This window comes from Cryptomeria japonica, chromosome 5 (assembly GCF_030272615.1).
Source record: "Cryptomeria japonica chromosome 5, Sugi_1.0, whole genome shotgun sequence".
NCBI classification, from domain to species: Eukaryota; Viridiplantae; Streptophyta; class Pinopsida; order Cupressales; family Cupressaceae; genus Cryptomeria; species Cryptomeria japonica.
Genome location: NC_081409.1, coordinates 17634842 through 17655454, shown reverse-complemented (window position 1 = coordinate 17655454; position 20613 = coordinate 17634842). Strand labels below are relative to the sequence as shown.

At 39.4% G+C, this 20613-nt stretch overlaps 1 protein-coding gene across 2 annotated transcripts in view; it reads right to left on the bottom strand.

The window, feature by feature from the left end:
- LOC131077998 (ribosome biogenesis protein slx9) overlaps positions 1–20613 on the bottom strand; it is a 51023-nt gene that overhangs the window by 13271 nt on the left and 17139 nt on the right. The gene's annotated exons all lie outside the window — the stretch shown is intronic.

Below are 20613 nucleotides of genomic sequence, written 5' to 3'. Positions count from 1 at the left end.
AGGTTGTGCCAAAATTAACCAGGGCTTTCAATGTTAGAACCTGAGTCTGCTATGGCAGAAAAAGAGAAATTAATATAGCCCACAACCTACAGCCTTCAAAGATGATTTTATGCAAGCACCTTCTTTGAACAACAAAATCTTGCAACGATATTTTTTTAAAAGACAAGCCCCTAGAACAACATTGTCTTTGATACCACTCCCAATGTGTCATAATGCTATATAAACAAGCTCCTATAAACCATGGAAAAGGAATCAACATCCATGTTGAGAAGACATTTATTTAATTATTTTCTTCTTTCTGGTTTTCTACCAGCCACCAGACCACAACCTTTTTTCTTGCATCTGTATGTATGCTTTTCTGAATTAAAAGATCACTCAACAATTGTAAATGGCAACTAGGGTTCAAAAATACATTCTTGGTCTTACAGTTTACCTTATGACCTTCATCACCCTTCACAGTGGGTATGCCTGCACTATTTCTATTTTGGCTCTCAACCTTCCATAAGGTTTTTACTGTTTCACTTCTTATTCCTCTAAAGGAAATCATCCAAAAGAAAGCAGAATATGTTTTAACTCTTTCATCTTGTTCACTATTATTGTAGCCATTTGTATATTTGTCAGAGTCAAGTCAAAAAATTTCTAGAATAAAAATATGGCAATGACTAGAATATTATAAACAAGAGTGCAGTTTCTGGATTTAATTGTGTACAAGATTTTTGCATCAACGTTTCAGATCACATTCCATGATCCATCATCAGGACTCTCTTCATCCTGATGATGGATCACAGAGTGTGATCCGAAACGTTGATGCAAAAAACTTGTACACAATTAAATCCAGAAACTGCACTCTTGTTTATATGATGGATTGTGGAAATCTCTTAGAATACTATTTCAAAACACACAAAAACTTTTACATAGAACAGTTTCGCCCAAAGAAGCAAAACTATGCAAAAAATCGTGATTATACCCGATTAATCGTTGATCGCGGGCCTGGCCGATCAATTCCCTGAAAAAATCGCAATTGTTTCGGTCAACACAGTCAACGATTTTATCGGGTGTAATCCTGAAAAAATCGGAACAGTCGCACGCGAGTAGTCAAGAAAAAATCGCTAACACAAAACAAAAAACCTATGAAAACCCTAAACGGTGCGGAAAGTTAAAAAAAGCGGTGAAAATTTTTTATAAGTATGCTCAACGGGAAGAAGAGCCAGGACACACGCCATTGCTAGGTTTCTTTTTACGAAAAATTGCTCAAGTTCTTTTTTACGAAGATTCATATAAATTTCAATGCCATTTTTTAAATGCATGAATACTGTTCGGATATACATAGAAAATCATGTCACAGGAAATTATTAGAATAATATCTTCAGTTTATTTGTTTCTATTATGTTTAATGGTCAATATTTTGTATATCTTGTATAATTAGGATTCTTTCTAATTCTAACAAGTTTCTTTTTAGAAACCTCGTTCATTGTAAATCTATTTAATGATCAGTCTGATCATTTTGTAAATACATCAAATTTTACCAATTACATTTGTAATATGGTATCAGAGCCCACAGGTGAATTTTTTTTGAAAAATTTTAACCCTAATTTCATGTTAGTGAAATTTTTCGAAATTATTTCAGTTTGTCTTTCCAAAACCCGTCGAGGGTTTTCAGTCTTATTTCCGGCCTGTGAAGGTGTGTGGTTTGGTGTTGGATTTGTAATTCGTGATTTTTCGCATGAGATCCTTTCGTTTTTATCACACTACTACCCATTCTTTTTTAGTGATCGTGCGACGGGTTTGTGTTTTGTAAGACGGGGCAGTATATTTTCCGCAGCGTTTTGCCTTTCGAGAGGGGTTCCTGTGCGATTTTTTCATCAAAACATGTTGATTTATGTGTTTCTTGGGCGACAGTCGGTTTTCCTTATTGCGTTTTTCTGCGATTTTCTTGCCCGTGTGACTTCCTTCACCGTTTCCACGTGTTGTTCTCTCGCGTCTGTGTGGTGTATGCGGCCTAAACGTGTCGTGATTTTCGTGACCTGTGATTTCCATGGCATTTCTCTGCAACCCGTAACGGTATTTTTTGATCCCTCTGCAACCCGTGTCTGTGTGTTTAGGGTTTATTTTGAACCCTCTTTTCTGTTTCTGCGGCCCAAGATTTTCAATTCTACAAAATCAAAGACCCAGGTTTTTCTGGGTTTTTCATCAACTTTTCTAGGTACCTATCAATTTTTTATGGGTCCTCCATAAATTCGTACATTGGGATCTGTGCTGGAAAATTTATTGCAATCTACCTCGAAATCAGCACCAATTCTCTGTGTCCGTTTTCTTGCACACGTCGCGTTTACGCGATTTCACGCATTTTTCTGCCTCGATATTCATGCCATTATCCGATCAACCAGCTTTGACCTTAGTTTTCAGCAATGGCATCTTTGATGAAATTCTGCTCGAGGGCAGTCAAAAATTCAATGGCAGAAATTATAACACCTAGAAACAGCAGATGCTCACCATTTTTGAGTATCGCGTTATTGATCAATTAGTTCTTGGAAAGGTCTCCCGTCCCTCTGCAGCAAGTCCTGAACAAACAGAGTTTGATGAACAAAATCATGAAGCAATCATGCTCATCAAGCTCTCAATGACAGACAATCAGCTTCCTCGGATACCTTCCGACAAAACAACTATCGAGATATGGGAGCATCTCAAGACGTTGCATGAGACATCCGATGAGGAGAGCAGAGCCTTCAATGACAGACGATCAGCTTCCTCAGATACCTTCCGACAAAACAACTATCGAGATATGGGAGCATCTCAAGACGTTGCATGAGACGTCCGATGAGGAGAGCAGAGCCTTCTTTCTGCAGCAAGTCCTGAACAAACAGAGTTTGATGAACAAAATCATGAAGCAATCATGCTCATCAAGCTCTCAATGACAGACGATCAGCTTCCTCAGATACCTTTCGACAAAACAACTATCGAGATATGGGAGCATCTCAAGACATTGCATGAGACGTCCGATGAGGAGAGCAGAGCCTTCTTTCTGAAGAATATGCTCTTTTCTATTGTCATGGATGAGAGGAAATCTCTTCAAGATCACCTCAATCGGATCACAGAAATACGTGACCAGTTGGAGGCCATTGGCTGGAAAATGGAGGACATGGTCGTGATAACTCTAAAGAGCTTACCAAAGTCCTATGAGCATTTTGTCAAAACTTTCAACATCACCTCAACTGGTGTTGATCTGAAGTTCGTTGATCTCTGCGCTAAACTTCTACAGCAGGATCGGTGGAAGCAGTAGTTCAGCAGTGGTACTAGCTCATCCTCTTCAGAACAAGCATTCACAGCTAAATCCTTTCATAAGGATAAAGGCAAATCTCAACCTTCTCAGTCCTCTCAACAGAAGAACTCTGCTCCATCATCAGAAGGCTTGAAGAAGAAAAATGTCCAGTGCAATTACTGCCATAAATTTGATCACATGAAGCTTGAGTGTCGTAAGCGCTTGGTTGCACAGGCTAAGCAAAGTAGTTTGCAGCCGAAAGCAAATGTAGCAGAGCACACTGAGCAGAGTGAGTTTGCCTTTTACGCCTTCAAGGCTAAAAGACCTGCAAACCAAGTCAAATCCTCTACCTGGTATATAGATTTAGGTGCCTCATGCCACTTCACTCATCACCGAGATTGGTTCACTGATTTTCAGCCTTACTCAGATTCAGTAATTTTTGGAGGGGAAGAGTACACTGTTGTCGAAAAGGGCAATGTGCAGATTCAGTCCGGAGGAAAGAAATTAATTTTCCTTGATTTGTACTATGTTCCGGGAATGGAACTCAACATTCTCCCTGTCAGCGAAATTCTGAGACATTCTCCTCGGCTCGACGTGACCTTCAGTTCACATCAGTGCAGCATCATTGATCGGGAAACTCAGACAACTGTTGTTGTGGGTCTTGAGGATCATGGTCTTTTCAAACTAGTTGATTCTGGTGATTCTCAGGAGCTTGCCATGGCAGCCAAGCACTCCTCTGTTAGTACACTCTAGCATCAGCGGTATGGGCACGTAAATGTGCACTATCTTTCTCAGCTTGTTTGGAAAGATCTTGTGATCGGACTGCCAGAGATCCAAACCCAGCACCTCGGAGTTTGCGGAGCATGTCAAGCTGGCAAACAACATCGGACTCCCTTTTCGGATGGCGACTCCTGGAGAGCCTCTAAGGTACTACAACTGGTCGATGTTGATATTTGTGGACCTATGGCTACTCCTTTTGTTACTGGGTCCAGGTATTTTCTACTTTTTGTTGATGATTTTAGTAGAAAAATGTGGGTGTATTTTCTTCATCAAAAATCAGAGGTTTTTGTTGTGTTTCAAAATTTAAAGCATTAATCAAAAAAGAGTCTGGTAATCATATTGTAACTCTTCAGTCTGATAATGGGGGAGAATTTAGTTGTTCTGCTTTCTCCCATTTCTGTGAACAACATGGCATCAAGCGCCAACTCACTACACCTTACACCCCCTCAGCAAAACGATGTCATTGAGCAAAGAAACTGCACGATTACCGAAATGGCTCGGCCTATGCTAGAACACAAGAGTGTTCCGAAGAAATTTTGGGCTGAAGCAGTTAATACTGTAGTCTATCTTCTTAATCGGTCTCCTACTGTGGCTATGAAGAAGAAGACTCCGAAAGAGGCCTGGTCAGGCCGCAAGCCCAAAATCAATCACCTGAAGGTTTTTGGCTCCACTGCCTTTGTTTGGATCCCTGATGCAAAATGTACCAAGTTGGATGCCAAGAGTCAAAAACTCATGCACACCGGCTACAGTGATAATCACAAAGCCTACCGATTGGTTGATATTGAGACACATCATGTCATCTTCAGTCGGGATGTGGTTTTTGATGAGGGTCGAGGGCCATTTCAGCTCTCTCCTCCAGTTGTGGATTCAGAGGATCAGCCTTTGAAAGCTTCAAACTTGGGTGTTCGTCTTCCATTAGGTCCACCTAATGGGAGGGTTCCAGTTGTTCCAACTCCTACACCTTCACCAGTTCCTTCTCTTGCAAGATCACCTAGACATGCAGCTGCACCACCTGATTTTCCACAAGATTCATCTGATCTTCTGTTAGATGAACTTGATCCTGTTGCACCTCCTGCATCTGATGTTGGCACTTCTACTCTTCGGCCTAAATGGTGGGTTAAGACACCTATTGATCTTCATGATGATGAGCTCATCAATGGTAGACCTGCTCGGAAAAAGAGCAAGCAGCCTAATTATGTCAATTTTGCTCTCATGGCCAACATTCACAGTGTGTATGAACCTCAAACATAAACAGAGGCGAAAGGGATACCTGAGTGGGAACAAGCTATGGCAACTGAGCACCAGAGCTTGCTGAAAAATAACACTTGGGTTCTGTCAGGTCTTCCTCCAAGCAAGAAACCCATTGGGTGCAAATGGGTCTATAAAGTCAAATACAAGGCTGATGGTACTTTAGATAAATACAAGGCTCGTCTTGTTGCCAAAGGCTTTTCTCAGCATGAAGGCATTGATTACGAGGAAACCTTTTCTCCGACTGCAAAGATGAGCACCATCAGATTAGTCCTAGCCTTGGCAGCTCAGTATGGTTGGAAGGTCGATAAGATGGATGTCAAGAGTTCCTTCCTGAACAATGAGTTAAAGAAGAGGTCTACATGACACAACCTCTTGGATTCAAGGTTGCCGGCAAAGAACACCAGGTGCTCAAACTGGTGAAAGCACTCTATGGCCTGAAACAGGCTCCTCGGTCATGGTACATAAAAATTGATAAGTACCTCACAGATCAAGGTTTCCAGAGGAGTCCTTCTGACTCAAATCTGTATGTCAAGACTACTGGCAGTGATATCATCATTCTGGTTATTTATGTTGATGATCCGATCATCACTGGCAACTCAGCATCTTTGGTTCAAGGAATCAAATAGAATTTATGCCAGTCTTTTGACATGACCGACCTTGGGCTTGTGCACTACTGCCTAGGTGTTGAGGTTTGGCAGCAGTCTCATGGCATCTTCATTTCTCAGTCCAAATATGCCAAGGCTCTGCTAGACAGATTCAGAATGCAAGATTGCAAACCTCCATCTCCACCTATGGAGAGAGGCCTGAAGTTGTCGGCCAAATCTGGTTCTTCAGTTGAGAATGAATCCGATTTCAAGCAACTAGTGGGCAGTTTAATATATCTCACCTCCACTAGACCCGATCTGTGTTATGCAGTCACCTACACATCCTGCTTCATGACAGCTCCTACATCAGAACATTAGGTTACAGCGAGGCAGAACCTGCACTATGTCAAGGGCACTTCAGACTTTGGTATCCTTTATGGACGAACCAAAGATCCCAGACTCATCGATTACACAAATTCGAACTGGGCAAGCTCTGTTGATGACAGAAAGTCTACATCTGGATATGTCTTCAATTTGGGCATAGGTGCTATCACTGGGACCAATAAGAAGCAGCAAGTCGTAGCTCTTTCCTCGATCGAAGCTAAATATCGAGGAACAGTCAAAGCAACTTGTGAGGCAGTTTGGCTTCGACGGATGCTTTCAGACATCCAACTATCTCAAGCTGGTCCTACACCCCTCTTCTGTGACAATCAAGGGGTGTTGAAACTCACAAAGAATCCAATCTTCCATTAGAGAACCAAGCATGTTGAGCTTCATTGTCACTTCATCCGCAAGTTGGTTGAAGATGGATCCGTCAATCTGCAGTATGTTCCTACAGAGGACCAGACTGCAAATATCCTCACCAAGTCTCTACTTCCAGATAAGTTTGTTAAGTTTAGGGGGTTGCTTGGTGTCGTAGACAGATTGACCATTAAGAGAGTGTATTAGAATAATATCTTCAGTTTATTTGTTTCTATTATGTTTAATGGTCAATCTTTTGTATATCTTGTATAATTAGGATTCTTTCTAATTCTAACGAGTTTCTTTTTAGAAACCTCGTTCATTGTAAATCTATTTAATGATCGGTCTGGTCATTTTGTAAATACATCAAATTTTACCAATTACATTTTTAATAAAAATTATACATTTTTTAAAGTAATAATCTTATTTATTACAGAAAATTCATTTTGTCTATAATAAATTATATACACAGCAAATTTAAATCGCATGAATACTGTTAGGATATTATATGTTTCTGTGTATATAATTTATTATAGACATTGAATTTTCCATGTATAATTTTCTGTAATATATCAGATTATTTTTCTGTTAGGAAATGCCCTAAAATATTTTTTAAAAGTAGTTTTTGATTGTTTTTCTTCAATTTTTTATGTTTTTTTGTAAATCTGATTTTTTCAAAAAATCTTATACTTTTGTTTTGCCGATTAATTCCCCAAACAATTATTGCTTCCATGGAACTTTCGCCTAATAGCATCCACCCATTGAGAAAACTGGAAACGCCACCTTGCAAACCCTACTGATAGCTCAAAGAAAATAAACACATAAAACATCAACTAGCTAAAATATGCACAAATTTAATTCTACTTTATTTAATTTAGTCATCAATATTCTCTTAAGGTACATCTGTTTAACAGGGATGTGGGTATAATATTTAATTTGCCCTTTTGGACAAAAATTCAAACTTCAAAATTTTAAGACCATTTACAACTTTGAGGTCCCCAACCCCATATAGTTATGCCATGTAATTTGATGACATTTTCCCCAAATATCCTTTTACAACTTTGAGGTCCCCAGCCCCATATGGTTATGCAAAATGGATGATTTTTTAACCAATAGACACATCTACGTTTACACACATGGAAATGGGAAGAGGTTTAAATCAAACCTTTTGAACTGACAATAACACAAGCACTATAAAAAAATTGATACAACACTTAAAACACTATTTAAATTAGGAAAACGTATCAAAAGCTGTATTACACAGGGACATGTCCCCGCCCCTCAAACCCCCACCCCATCGCCTTAGGCATTTTGGAGACAGCAGGACAGAAAGGGACGTCCCTTGGTGGTCCCCCCAACAAATAAATCTGAAGAAAACTTTATATAATGTTTTATGTAAGGAATTCATTACTAATATTAGAAAATGGTTAAATATATCATGACAGCATTATAACAGCAGTATAACAGCAATTTAATTAACCATGACAGCAGTGATAGCAACAACTGTAATATAATGGCAGTAAATATATCATAATTCAGATTCGTTATTAATGATATATCATATAAGTTATATAACAGTTAACACTAACAGCAAAAATTTGGAGTCCTGATTTCAATGTTCAAAAAAGTCTCGCTTCAAAATTCTTGATGTGTTATTACTTATTAGAGTCAATTATTATTGTTAGTTGTAAAAGAGATCAAAGATGCATTTGCCATGGTCTGGTACAGTGTGGTATTGTGTGAGAACTGCAAAGAAACAATTTATTTTTGGAATGTATTTGGCATGCAGGATTCTGCAGACATCAACCAACATCATTTTAACAGTGTGATGTTATAAAGATGCCGTTATCCTGCAGTTCATTTAACTTGTCGAAATTTGAATCTCTCTCTCTCTCTCTCTCTCTCTCTCTCTCTCTCTCTCTCTCACACACACACACACACACACACTCACTCTCTCTCTCTCACACACACACACCAAATGAGGATGCAATGGATAATGTGATTGCTTGAACTGACAGAGATTCTAAGAGAACATTACAGATATTTTATTAACAAGATCGCATATAGTGAAAGCTAAGAACATACATCTGTTTTTGACTCTCTAAGATTTGGCTTCAATATAAACTCCAAATTTGAATCCAAAACCAAATGTCTCACAATCAAGCAGGCTTGTGGATTTATAGAAAACTGTTGATGTTGGAAATAAGCCACACCCGGACCGACGATGGACTGGTCCAAGAGGTGCCAGTAGCTCAGTGGTAGAGCACTCCAGCAGCGTATGGAAGGTCCTAGGTTCGAGTCCTAGCTGGTCCATGTCTCAACATGGTATTAGAGCCAGGTCCAGGCTAGGAGCGCCAAGCACACGAGAGGTGTGGCTTAAGGGGGGGGTGTTGGTATTGGTGTTGGAAATAAGCCACACCCGGACCGACGATGGACTGGTCCAAGAGGGGCCAGTAGCTCAGTGGTAGACGACTCCAGCAGCATATGGAAGGTCCTAGGTTCGAGTCCTAGCCGGTCCATGTCTCAACAAAAACTCACCTGATCTTTTACTTCAGTGCTATAGATTCGTTTTGAAATCCAACCATATGAAAACACCATGCATCCTACTTTATTAAAGCTAAAAGGATGTAGATAGCTGTTAGCAGCCTATTGTGAATGAATGTTTTAGTGCCAGACAAACATCACTTTTGAGGGACCCAAAAAGTGAGAAGTCCACTTTATATCCAAAAGTGGCTACAGGGGTCTTACTTTTTGGACAGATTTGATTCCTGTTACCAGATCTTAGCATGGCTGACATCATGGCACTATCAAGCACATGTGCTCGCTTTATTATGGAAAATGACTTGATGCAAAAGTAAAAAACATAGGTAAAGGTGAAAATATCTCCATTGTATCATTATCATTTTCTCTAAACAACAAATGAATTCTGGAAAGTTCGTCTAGCAATATAGTGCCTCATTCTATATGCCTCACCACTCTAGCTAGGTTCAGCTTCATTTCTCCATCTTCAATGATGGCTTTAGAGAAGCAATGATGCATGATTGAATAGAACGCAATCTTGACAAGAGGATACTGTGTGATGTTTAACAAATATTCCACAATTCCTTCACAAAATTGAGGGCTTAATCCAGGTTTTGTGTAATCAAAGAATTATACAAGGTCTGTACTGAGCTAGGCTCCAAACACATATGTATGGTCTTCATATTCAAATTGGTTAAAGGTTAGACTATTGATAAAACCATATATTTACAGACCTTTAAGAGATTCCTTTTTAAATGCTTCGGCCAAAAAGGAGATGTATACCTTGGGATCTGAAGATCCATGGTCAAGTTGTTCCTGAGTTGAACAGTAACAAGAGCTTCATTAAGACTGAAGTTATTTAGAAAGAGTTCTTCAAAATCAATGAACCCTAAATCCCAATTATCTGTTATAAGGATTCTTAATATATCCAACTATTTATCAAAAATTACACAATCCATAATTAATTGAATCACTAGATTTGGAAGGATAGGTAATTCTGGTTGTTCTAAATATCCTGAGATGACTACCACTGAAGTAAATTCTCTAGTCAAAACATCTACTAAGGGATCATTTTCTCATTTAAAACATTCATTTGAAATCATAACCAAGAAATTTAAAATGCCACCTGTTGTGATGTAATCACACATCGCTCCATTGCAAATGGGAACCCCCACTTTTCGCTTTTTAGGTGGTCATTTTGTTTAGTTTGCTTTGCTTGGCAATAGTTTTTAAGTCATTAGCCTTTGCTTATAAGAGGATAGGTCTTTGGGTCCCGGATTAAAGTCATGGTTCATTATCAAGGTTAGGTTTGATCAAGTTTGGAGATTCTAATCAAGTCTGGAAAGTTGAGTTATAGATTTATTAAAGCCTCGTTGATCGTCATCTTCTCCACGTCAAAGTAAGGTAAATCCCTAGTTTCCTTCTAGGGGTCTTTTTTCCACCCTTTGGAGAAAGATTTACATCCTAAGGATTCAGTGTTGTTCTTGGCATCTCAGCATTTAGAGGCAGTCATCTTCAACGCACTTGGCGACCCTGCTCAAAAGTCCAATTTCTTGTTCGTGACTAGTTCCTAACTCTGGGACCCCGAAACCCCCAGGTTCCCAAGTCACCAACTTCGGAACTCCGGAACCCCCAGGTTCTGAAGTTCGCAAGTTCGGAACCCCGAAACCCCCAAGTTCCAAGGTGCCTAAGTCCTCAACTCCGGAACTCCAAGGTTCTGAAATCATGCAGTCCTAAGCCCAAGCCAACTGAAGGTTCGGTGTGTTCTTCAGTTCATCAAGCCTTTGGAAGCAACATCTTTCAAGCACCTAGCAACTCTGCAATCATTTGGTGGATCTATGGTATGTTATCAATCTCTGGTTGAGAGGGTTTGTCTGCTCTTTTAAGCATTTTGTTAAAAAAGCTCCATCTCTTTCAAATACTTTAAAATGAGTTCATATCATGGGTGTAACTTCTATTCACCCTCATTCTATGAGAATGCCAACCATTTTTCCCCTCCTTACCAACAGGACCGAACTAGGACTGCTCCTAGTTTCAACCCAAACAACTTCACTTCAGCAGCAGGTGGGTACTTTCCTAATGCTTGCCACCCACCCACCCCTGCTCAACGTTCTTGCCAACCCAACCAACCCAAACATGATGAAAAAAGGCAAATTGCAGAAATCAAAAGTGTGTTGCTTGATTTCACCAAGCAGCTGGAGGAGTTGAAGGGACAACAGGAGTGGGATTTACAGCAAGAACAGCTTGCTTATCAGGCTCAGCTTCAGCAACAACAGATGGGAGCCCAAAGACAACATAGGCAATTCCTTGCAAGGCAGCTTGCCTCTGCTAGGAAGAAAGAAATTGAGCACCTAGCAGCCATAGAGATGCGGCTCATACAAGAGGAGGTTTCTGCTCCTAGGGTTCCTAAATTTGAAATCCCAAGCTTCAGACAGGGGAGACCTCCCAAGCCTTCAACTAACCCCCCTAGTTTTAAAATTCCAAGTTTCAAGGGAGCTCCAACTGTTGTTATACAAGAGCCTTCTCCTCAGTGCCTTTTGCAAAACACCCCACCACCTAGGCCCTTTCCTGATGCTATCTCCCTTTTTAAGGGCGGACCTGTTGTATGGAGGACGGATGGTTCCCATCCTAATCAAGACGAAGGGGTTCAATCAGCCATTGGTGAGTCTTCATATGCTCTAAAGGAAAAGGAATCGGCAATGCTGCAAGAGGATATTGAGAACAATCAGTTGTAGAAGCAGGTCATTGAACATGAGGAGTGTGAAGGTAAAGAGGAGGACATTGTCCTCTCATTTGAAAATCTTCCTTTCTTTATTGATCATGAGGAGAAGGATATGTCTACACCTCCACCTCCCCCGGTGGTAGCTCTTGAGCAACATGCTAGTCTTGAGGAGGGCACAAGGGGTAATGTTTCTACTACAGATTGCATGGCGGATGGATCGTGCCATGAACCTGAGGTTGTTGCATTCTATTGCCAGGAGGAGGAAACAAAAACAAAGGGACAATCTAAAGATTTTAGTTCTTCTTTTGAGGTCTCTCATAAACTTGAGATTTGTGGTGATGAGTTGGATATTAGCACATGTGATTATGATGTATGTTGGTTCTCCCTTGTCCCTGAAAGTGATGATGTTGAATATGAGGTCTTCATTCAAGGTGAAGATGTTTCTTTTGGCATTAGGGATGATGTGCCTGAGCTTGAATGTTTCACTTGGGACCAACATGCCAAGTTTGATGACGTTGAGCAACAACATGTTGCTCATGCCGACGGTCTTTTGGTTGCTCAACTTGACAGTATACCCGAGCTTCAAAGTTTCCAATTTGATGTGTCTGAAGAGCCCCCTTGTGCTGGCCAAGACAGAGATATGGTATACTTTCCATCACCATGTGAGTTCGAGGCCTTTTCTTTTGGTTTCAACTCACGCCAAGAGGAGGTCGACTATTGTGGAAAAAATGATGCCCCCTTGTATAAAAGAGATGCCTTCTCTTTTGCAAGGAGTAGTTCTTTTGATGCTAGCTGACTCCTAAAAAACTCCCCCCTTGCTACTATGTGTATGCTTCATGCATCCCCGGATGTGTATGGCTTCCCTATGGTGGCAAGGTAAATGGTGAAGTGCTCTTTCACCACATGAGTAGTATATGTGATCTAATGCATGCATACAAGAGATTTCAACTATTGCAGCTAGATGGTGAATGTAACAATGGTATGAGGGGGATCAGCTCCTTCAAAAGGTTCCTCTTTGACAGAGGAAAAAGCATCAATTGCCTCTTATTATAACAATGTAAATATTAGTTAGGTTTCTTGTTTTCCAAGAAGTGCACGAGCACAGGCTGTTCCCCTTCAGAATCGCTGATCTTGATCCTTTGCAGGTTACAGAGGAGAGAGTTTTCTTCTTTCTTGTAGTTGTGACAATGTGCCCAATGGATTACACAGGCTACTGATATGCTTAGCAGGCAAGCATCCCGCAGAGGTCACCAAAAATGTTGTCATTTTATGACACCCTTGGTCCATCAGTGAGAACCGATCAGAGATATGTTCTATGGACCAGTGCTTCCTCAGTTGATCAAAGAGAAAACAATGGAATCATGAAGTGTGATGTGTTGTCTTGCCGAAACTCCGGAACCCCCGAGTTCCCAAGTTCCTAAGTCTTCAACCCCGAAATTCCGGAACCCCCAGGTTCCCAAGTCTTCAACCCCGGAACTGAGAACCCCCAGGTTCCCAAGTTCCTAAGTCCTTAAACCCGAAACTCCAGAACCCCCAGGTTCCCAAGTTCCTAAGTCTTCAACCCCGGAACTCCGGAACCCCCAAGTCCCCAAGTTCCTAAGTCTACAACCCCGAAACTCCGAACCCCCAGGTTCCCAAGTTCCTAAGCCTTTCTTCCTTTCTTTCTTTGGAACTCCGAAACCCTGAGGTTCCGAAGTTCTCTTCCCTTGCTTCCTTCTTCTTTCCCAAAACTCCGGAACCCCGAGGTTTTGAGGTTCCTTCCTTAGCCTTTTTTTCAATTCTCCGGAACCCCGAGGTCCCGAAGTTCCCTATTGCTCTCTTTTCTCCTCCCCAAAACTCCAAAACCCCAAGGTTCTGATGTTCCCTGCTGCTCTCTTTTCTCCTCCCTGAAACTTCGAGAACCTGAGTTTCCGAAGTCTCTGGACTTCTTTCCGACTGACGACACTTCCGGATGGCATGATCGACACTCAAGGCTTCAAATGCTCTGACAGTTTTGGTGACTTATGCACCTTCTTTGTGGAGCCACAGGGGTGCATTTAATGTTTTTAGCAGGATTTCCATCAAGGAGGTACGGGGCCATGCTTGTTGTGGTGACCTATGTCATGTCTGCATGCTCTGACTTTGGAAGGTCAGTCAATCCACCTTCTCAGGGTTGCCTTTTGTGGGTATGGCTAGGTTGCTTGCATGTACAAAAGTCAAGTGCATGTACTTCCCTGCACTCCCAGACTGACATGCAGGGGTCATGATCACTCTTGTAACCATTTTTCTATATAAAGTTGTTAAGCCTCATTGTAAAGAGTTCTCTCCCTGTTGGCTTGAGCTATTCCATCCTCTCCCACTTCTCTTGTATTTATCTTGCATTTGTACAACTGTAAGTTTGGCCATTGGCTTTATAATTAATTGAAATCACCATTCTTGCCTACTTTCAACTTATGTATGCTATGTATGTTTCCTTACCTTCATCACAAGTGTATGTTTTGTGGTTTTTCTCTCATATATGTTGTGTTAAATTTATTTCTGAGTGTGACTTGTGAGAAACCTTCTCCCCTCTTGGTATTCAGTGAATTCTAACCTTCATACATGCATTGGGGTCACTCACACAACTGAAGTTTGTGCATCTCCTGGGTGTTTCAGTTGATTTTTTGTGTCATTTCGGGTAGGGAGAGGAACAATCTCTTCTTGGTGCATCACCTCCTTTTATTTCAAGCATTTCTCTCTTCCCTTTACCTCTGCAATTTGTTAGGATAGGCCTAGGAGTTAGTTTTGAAGTGTTGAGTTGGTTCAACACCTGCACCTGGATTGAGAAGGAAGCCAGCTTTCTCCGGAGATTCAACTCCCTTGCACGAGGTTCCACACTTCGGGGTTGTTTCCATGTTTCACAAGGTTGCTGAGTTGATAGCTCAGCAAGGGTGCAAGCTTTTGTGATAACACATACCCAAACGGATCCCCTTTGTTAGCATACTGTAAATACCTCTGTAACAGCCAACTGTAGGTCTGCAAATGGAGGAGACAGCCAACTAGGTGACTCAGAAATTAAGTTGTAGCATATTCAAACTTGGTTTTCCCAACCAGCAATGGTCCCAAACAAGAACTCTGACCTAGGCGCCTATAAAGAGCAGAAATATCCTTTCAAAACTAGGCATTTGGTCCTTGAAATCCCACACCCCTCAAGGTGAGCTGTGTGGCTTCCTTATGAACTGAGTTTGCTGATATTGAACTCATACAACCCTGAAAACTGTCAAACACTATTATTAAAATTTAATTTATTACTATTATTACACAATACACTGTATTCAAAAACTACCTTTCCATTGTCATTGAGAAATCTTGCAACCCAACACTGGAAAATAGTGGGAATGACCCCTCCAAGCTCCAAAATGATTCCAAATGGGATGGTGTTGTGACCTTTTCACACATCACCCCATTGCAAATGAGGACCCTCCCTTTTTTGTGCTTTCTAGGGTTTTTTAGAGCCTTGTGACCTTCCTCCATCAGTATTACCAAGTTTGTCAGTTTTGAGCGACATGAGTTTTGAACATTACGAGTCAGTGTGTGCAAGCCATGGTTAGAACAGATTCTAGACGTCGTCATTGTGTCTAGAAAGCCCAAAGGACGAAAATCGGAATTGATTTGAGCTAATTTAGACAACTTTCTATTTTTGTAAAGTTTTGCTTTTTTGCTTTAGGAAGTTTTGTTTTTGGCATTTTGAGCACGATCCCCGGAATGGCTATTTTTAGAAAGTTTTTCCTATTTTTTTTTAGAGAACCTTTCTTTTTCTATTTTTATCTCACACAAGAGATCACTTGGAAGATAGATCTAAATTATTAGTGTTTATCATCACTTTATTAGACTTAATTAAATAAATTAAATATTCACTTTATCACCTAAGTGAATTACAAAATAGAAATAAGTAAAACTACTTACACATTTGCACCGAACCTGTGCAGAACTAAGCTAAAAAAACATTTAGGATATCTTTCTTGAAACTAGACATAGAATACTGGTCTCTGAAGGAAGAACAAATCGTTGAGGCCTCTCCACTAACCAATCCTTAATGAGGTGCAAGTGAGCTATTTTTGCCCCAAATAATGTCTACCTAAAAACCTAACAACCTTCAAGTTCATTCTCTTACTTTCCAACAATCATTGTAGAGCAAACAAACATCATTTTAATAGAAAGCCGACACAATTTTGTATCAATGCCAATCAAGGTATGGAGGACACATGAACAAATTATCGTTCATTTTTCAAAGAGAGAAAATTTTCTTCTAATTTTTCAAACACTACAATTTATTCTTGCATCTTCTAACTTCTTTCATATCTTCAACTGCCCTTGGTTAGTCAATATACCAGGCATAGGGCTATTGGCAACATAAAAATAGAACATAAAATTATATTGATGTCTAGAAATAAACAAAGTAGATCATCGAGACTCAAAAGTGCAAGTTACAAGAACTAATCACGAGTGCTAAAAAGACTCCAATTATCAAATATAAAAGGAGACAAACATCAAACTAAAAATGAATCTAAATTTAGTAAGTATAAGAACCTCACGTGGAGGTTAAAACTATGTTACTAGTTCATTAGCCAAAGGCTTTGGATCCAGGTCCAATCTGTTCCTGGTTTAGAATCTGGTTTTGTGCAGTTGAAGAGTTGTTCAAGGGGCAGTGAAATCATTAAGGGTTCATCCTAGACATGCCTAGTCAAACCCAAAACGAATCTAGCAAGATCCACAGCAACTGAGACCAAGACTGCAACTTTTTGGAGGATTCTTCTATTTTTTGTAAAATAAAAAATCATGTTACAGTCCTTTGATTCTCCCCTACCCATCTGGTGTTGCCAGCTCATGGCTGGCTACAAGTGACATATGTATCTGATTTCAATATCATGCATATTAAGATAGATTGAGATCCCAATAACCTCTTCTCCCTACTCAAATGACTGCCAAAGAAGTTTCCTATCCTCGAGCTGAGACATGGGAGATGGCCTTTAAACAGGTGTCGTGAGTAATAATGACAAGACTACAATTCAAGGGTGTCGCTTGGTAGCATGTTCATCCCCAACCAAGCATTGCAGAGATCATCCTTTGACAATCATTTTGGTGGACTATAACAATTTTTAAAATCCTATTTTTCAATCAATGATAAAATCCTATCATTCAATAACATTATTAAGGTTTAAATAATTATATTGACATGTGTTCATTTATAAGGATTTATTTATTTATTAATTATATTTTATTAAGGAAAAGCCTTTTATGATTTGCCATTTAAAAATTAAATTAAATTAGTTCAGGGATTTAAAGGGGATGTATACACTATTTTTATATGTTTTTGTATGCACAAAACCCCAATTTTTTTTTTGGAGTAAATCCACTAACCGAATCCCTAAACCCAAACCAGTATCAAGATAAATAGCTTAAAGGTTAAAACCAAACAAGTAAAAACCTCATTAAATCAATACATACAAAGATATGCATTACCGAAGAAACATATGAAAGGATGGCCTGATAAAGGAGCATTCTAGGAGTTGGGGCCCTAGTAACCTCGCATTATTTATAACTCTTCTTTTATAGTTCTGATTCCCCACCTAGTTTGCTTTAATTGTTTCTTTGTCGTGTTGTGTACTCCGAGCAGGTTGTGAACCTGTGCAACTTTTGTGCCTGTGCATATTGTTCTTGTGAATCCTAGCATTTAAAGCACAATCTTTCAGTCTTGTGCAGCTTCTTGTTCTCACACACCTTGTGCAATTTGTTGCTCACATACATGACTATTGTATGTGTTTGGTCGTGGAATTTGCACAAACCTTGGTGAGCACCTGTTAATCCTGCATGACCCATGTATGCTACCATGCAAGCTTCTACACAACCTCAGCAGTCTTCTCTGATACCATGCAAGTTGGTAGACTTCTTTGGATTGTAACACAATTTTCCATGCAGACTTATGTTTGTTATGCTACCCTAAATTATGTTTTGTCCATGCAGACCTTCACAGCACCTTCCCAATGTCATACAATCATGAGTTCCAATTATGAAGATTCTTAGTGGATGACTTGTCCAGTTGTCAATAAATTCCATGCAGTTGTTCTGAGGTCAATTGAAGTGTTGCATGCAAGTGAGTAGTTTATGTCCACTGGAAGCTGAATTTGCATCTTCTTGAGTGTTAGTTGAACTCTTTTTCGAATGATGGTTCCACATTTGGTCACTGACACTTGGCAAAGTTGATGTCATGTTTCCGTTCACTGGAGAAAGCCAAAAGTCACAGTTATTGGTTACTTAACAATGCATTTGCATGGATGAAGATGCTGGCAATTTGAGAGCTTGAGGTATTACATTTTGAGATTCAATTGCTAATTACTGGGTTTGGAATGCTTGGTTAGATTGTAAATTAGAGTGTCTCTCTATTGCAGGATGATTCATTTTGTCGGTTTCCACTTTGAGTAAAGGCCCATATGCATGTGGAATTATTTCTGCAGTTAATAAAGCATTTTGTTTTCTGAATATTCATTCTTATCTTCATTTGCTTCTACTATGACTCTGCAAACCTGTTACTGATTGTTCATTTGACCAGTTAGAGTGCTGCTGCACATCCCAAGCTAGAAAGAGAAAAGAAAGAGAGCCGAGAGAAGGAAGCTGATGGAGAACACAGCATAAGCCAGCACCGTACTCAAGAGTAAAAGATAGGCCAATCCTCAATGACAACCATAAAAGGACTTCCAATGTAGAGACTTATGATGTCCTACAGAAAATCATCTGGGTTAAGTGAACCAGAGGAAGTGGTATTATTAGTAGCTCTCATAACATTCACTGTCAAAGATCCTCTGGATGTAGAGAGAAAAATGGAAGTGCATTCTGCCAACACTGAACTTGTTGAATCTGGACTCCTCAAACATACCAAATCAGTCTGATCTGCTCTGGACATTTATGATTGATTTTGGGTTTTATTAATTTAAGTTTATTTCTCTGCTAGTACACATTCCAGCCAGCTTGATCTACTCAGCCAGAAATTAAATCATATTTCTTACACCCCACCACACCTCTTCCCCCAAAACACAAATACATTTTTTTCTCCTTAATCAAACTTCCACAAAAGGAAACTGAAATTCAGAATTTTCAGATTGTTTGCCCCCCTACTGCGAATCTGGATTCCAAAATTTAATAATTATGATTAGACAACCAACCCTCCATACAGAGAGTAAGAATAAGTTGGTTGAGGTGGCTTAGTGCCCACTTGCAAAAGTGCATGATGCCTCATGGATCTATCACCATCTGAATTACTAAGTGTTGTAGCCACCTCCAGTGGTGAAATAGATTAGGAGTAAATACGGAAGAGCCCTTAAAAGGCAACAAGCTCAATGTCTGTAAATATGTACCTCCCAAAGGTAAAGGGACAAATATCTCTGACTCGAATATCGGAACTATTAGAATATTTAATTATATTTTAGTCACCTATATTTAGTTCCTTGTTTAATGGTCATTTAGCTTTTTAGTTAATTAGCTTTTAAGCTTTATTTAGCATTTAGCAATTTCTTTTTAGTTAATTAGCTTTTAAGCTTTATTTAGCGTTTAGCTTTTTAGTAGTTCACTTTAAACGACTTGTTCTTAATTTAGAACGTCGTCCTTGTAATCTATTTATATACATTTGTATATTGTTGAACAGATTATCCGATTATTGAATCATTCATTCAATTTATTTTTCATGGTATCAGAGCAGGTCGATGGGATTCTTTAAAGTTTGGCGAATTTTTTAATAAAAATTCACGGCTTTCTTTCTGGAATATTTTTCAGATTTTTTTAATTGTTTTTTTATAAAAAACGATTTTGCTTTTTTGAAGACTTTTTGAGGGTTTCAAGGGTTTCAAGGGTTTCTGGTTCGTGGGCGAATTTTTTTGTGCTGAGCAACAGTTCATGCTTTTTTTAGGGTTCTGGAGATTTTCGAGCCTACAACCTGGAGGTGTTTTTTTGCAGATTGAAAATTTTCCTAGGGTTTTTGCAATTTTCGACCAGGGTTTTGACCCTTCAGTTCAAGTCGAAATTTTATTCTAGTTGCAAATTCTTGGTGGATTTTTCAAGACCTCAACTGGGTCATCATATTTTTTTGGGTGCATCGTTTTTTGTGCCTCGATTTTAAAGCCGTCGGATCTGCATTCTAATTTCAGATTCTTGGTGGGTTTTTTGAGAGCTTTCTTGGGTTGGTCTCATATTTTTCTAGGTGCCTCGTTTTGCCTACCTCGATTTTTGTGCCAACAAATTTGCCTTGGAATTTAAAAATAGTACACGATTTTTGCTAATTCGGTGGGCGCTATTTATGTTGTACATCCGACCTAGGGTTTTTGCCCCTTTTTTTTTTGCGTTTTTTTTTTAAATTATCTATATTTTTCTATTTTTTTTATAAAAAAAAAAATAAGAGGTATTTTTTTATCTTCTACAAATTATTATTTTTTCTGATTATTTTCAGGAAAAATTTCAGGTTTTAAATTTGCAGAAAATTTTAATTTCTGGGTTTCTTCCAAACCTCGAAATTTGTGCCTTAAAATTCGTGCCAATGCCAGAATTCTCTTCCAAGGTTTCAAATTTTTTGTGCAACTGCTTCTATTCTAATTTTTGAATCAGATTCTTTTGTCTCATGCTTTCACTAGGTTGACCTCGTTCAACCAACATTTTCATGATGGCATCTTTGACAAACATCATGTTGGAACACAGTCAAAAATTCAACAACTACCAAAACACCTGGAATCAGTGCATGTTCATGATATCTG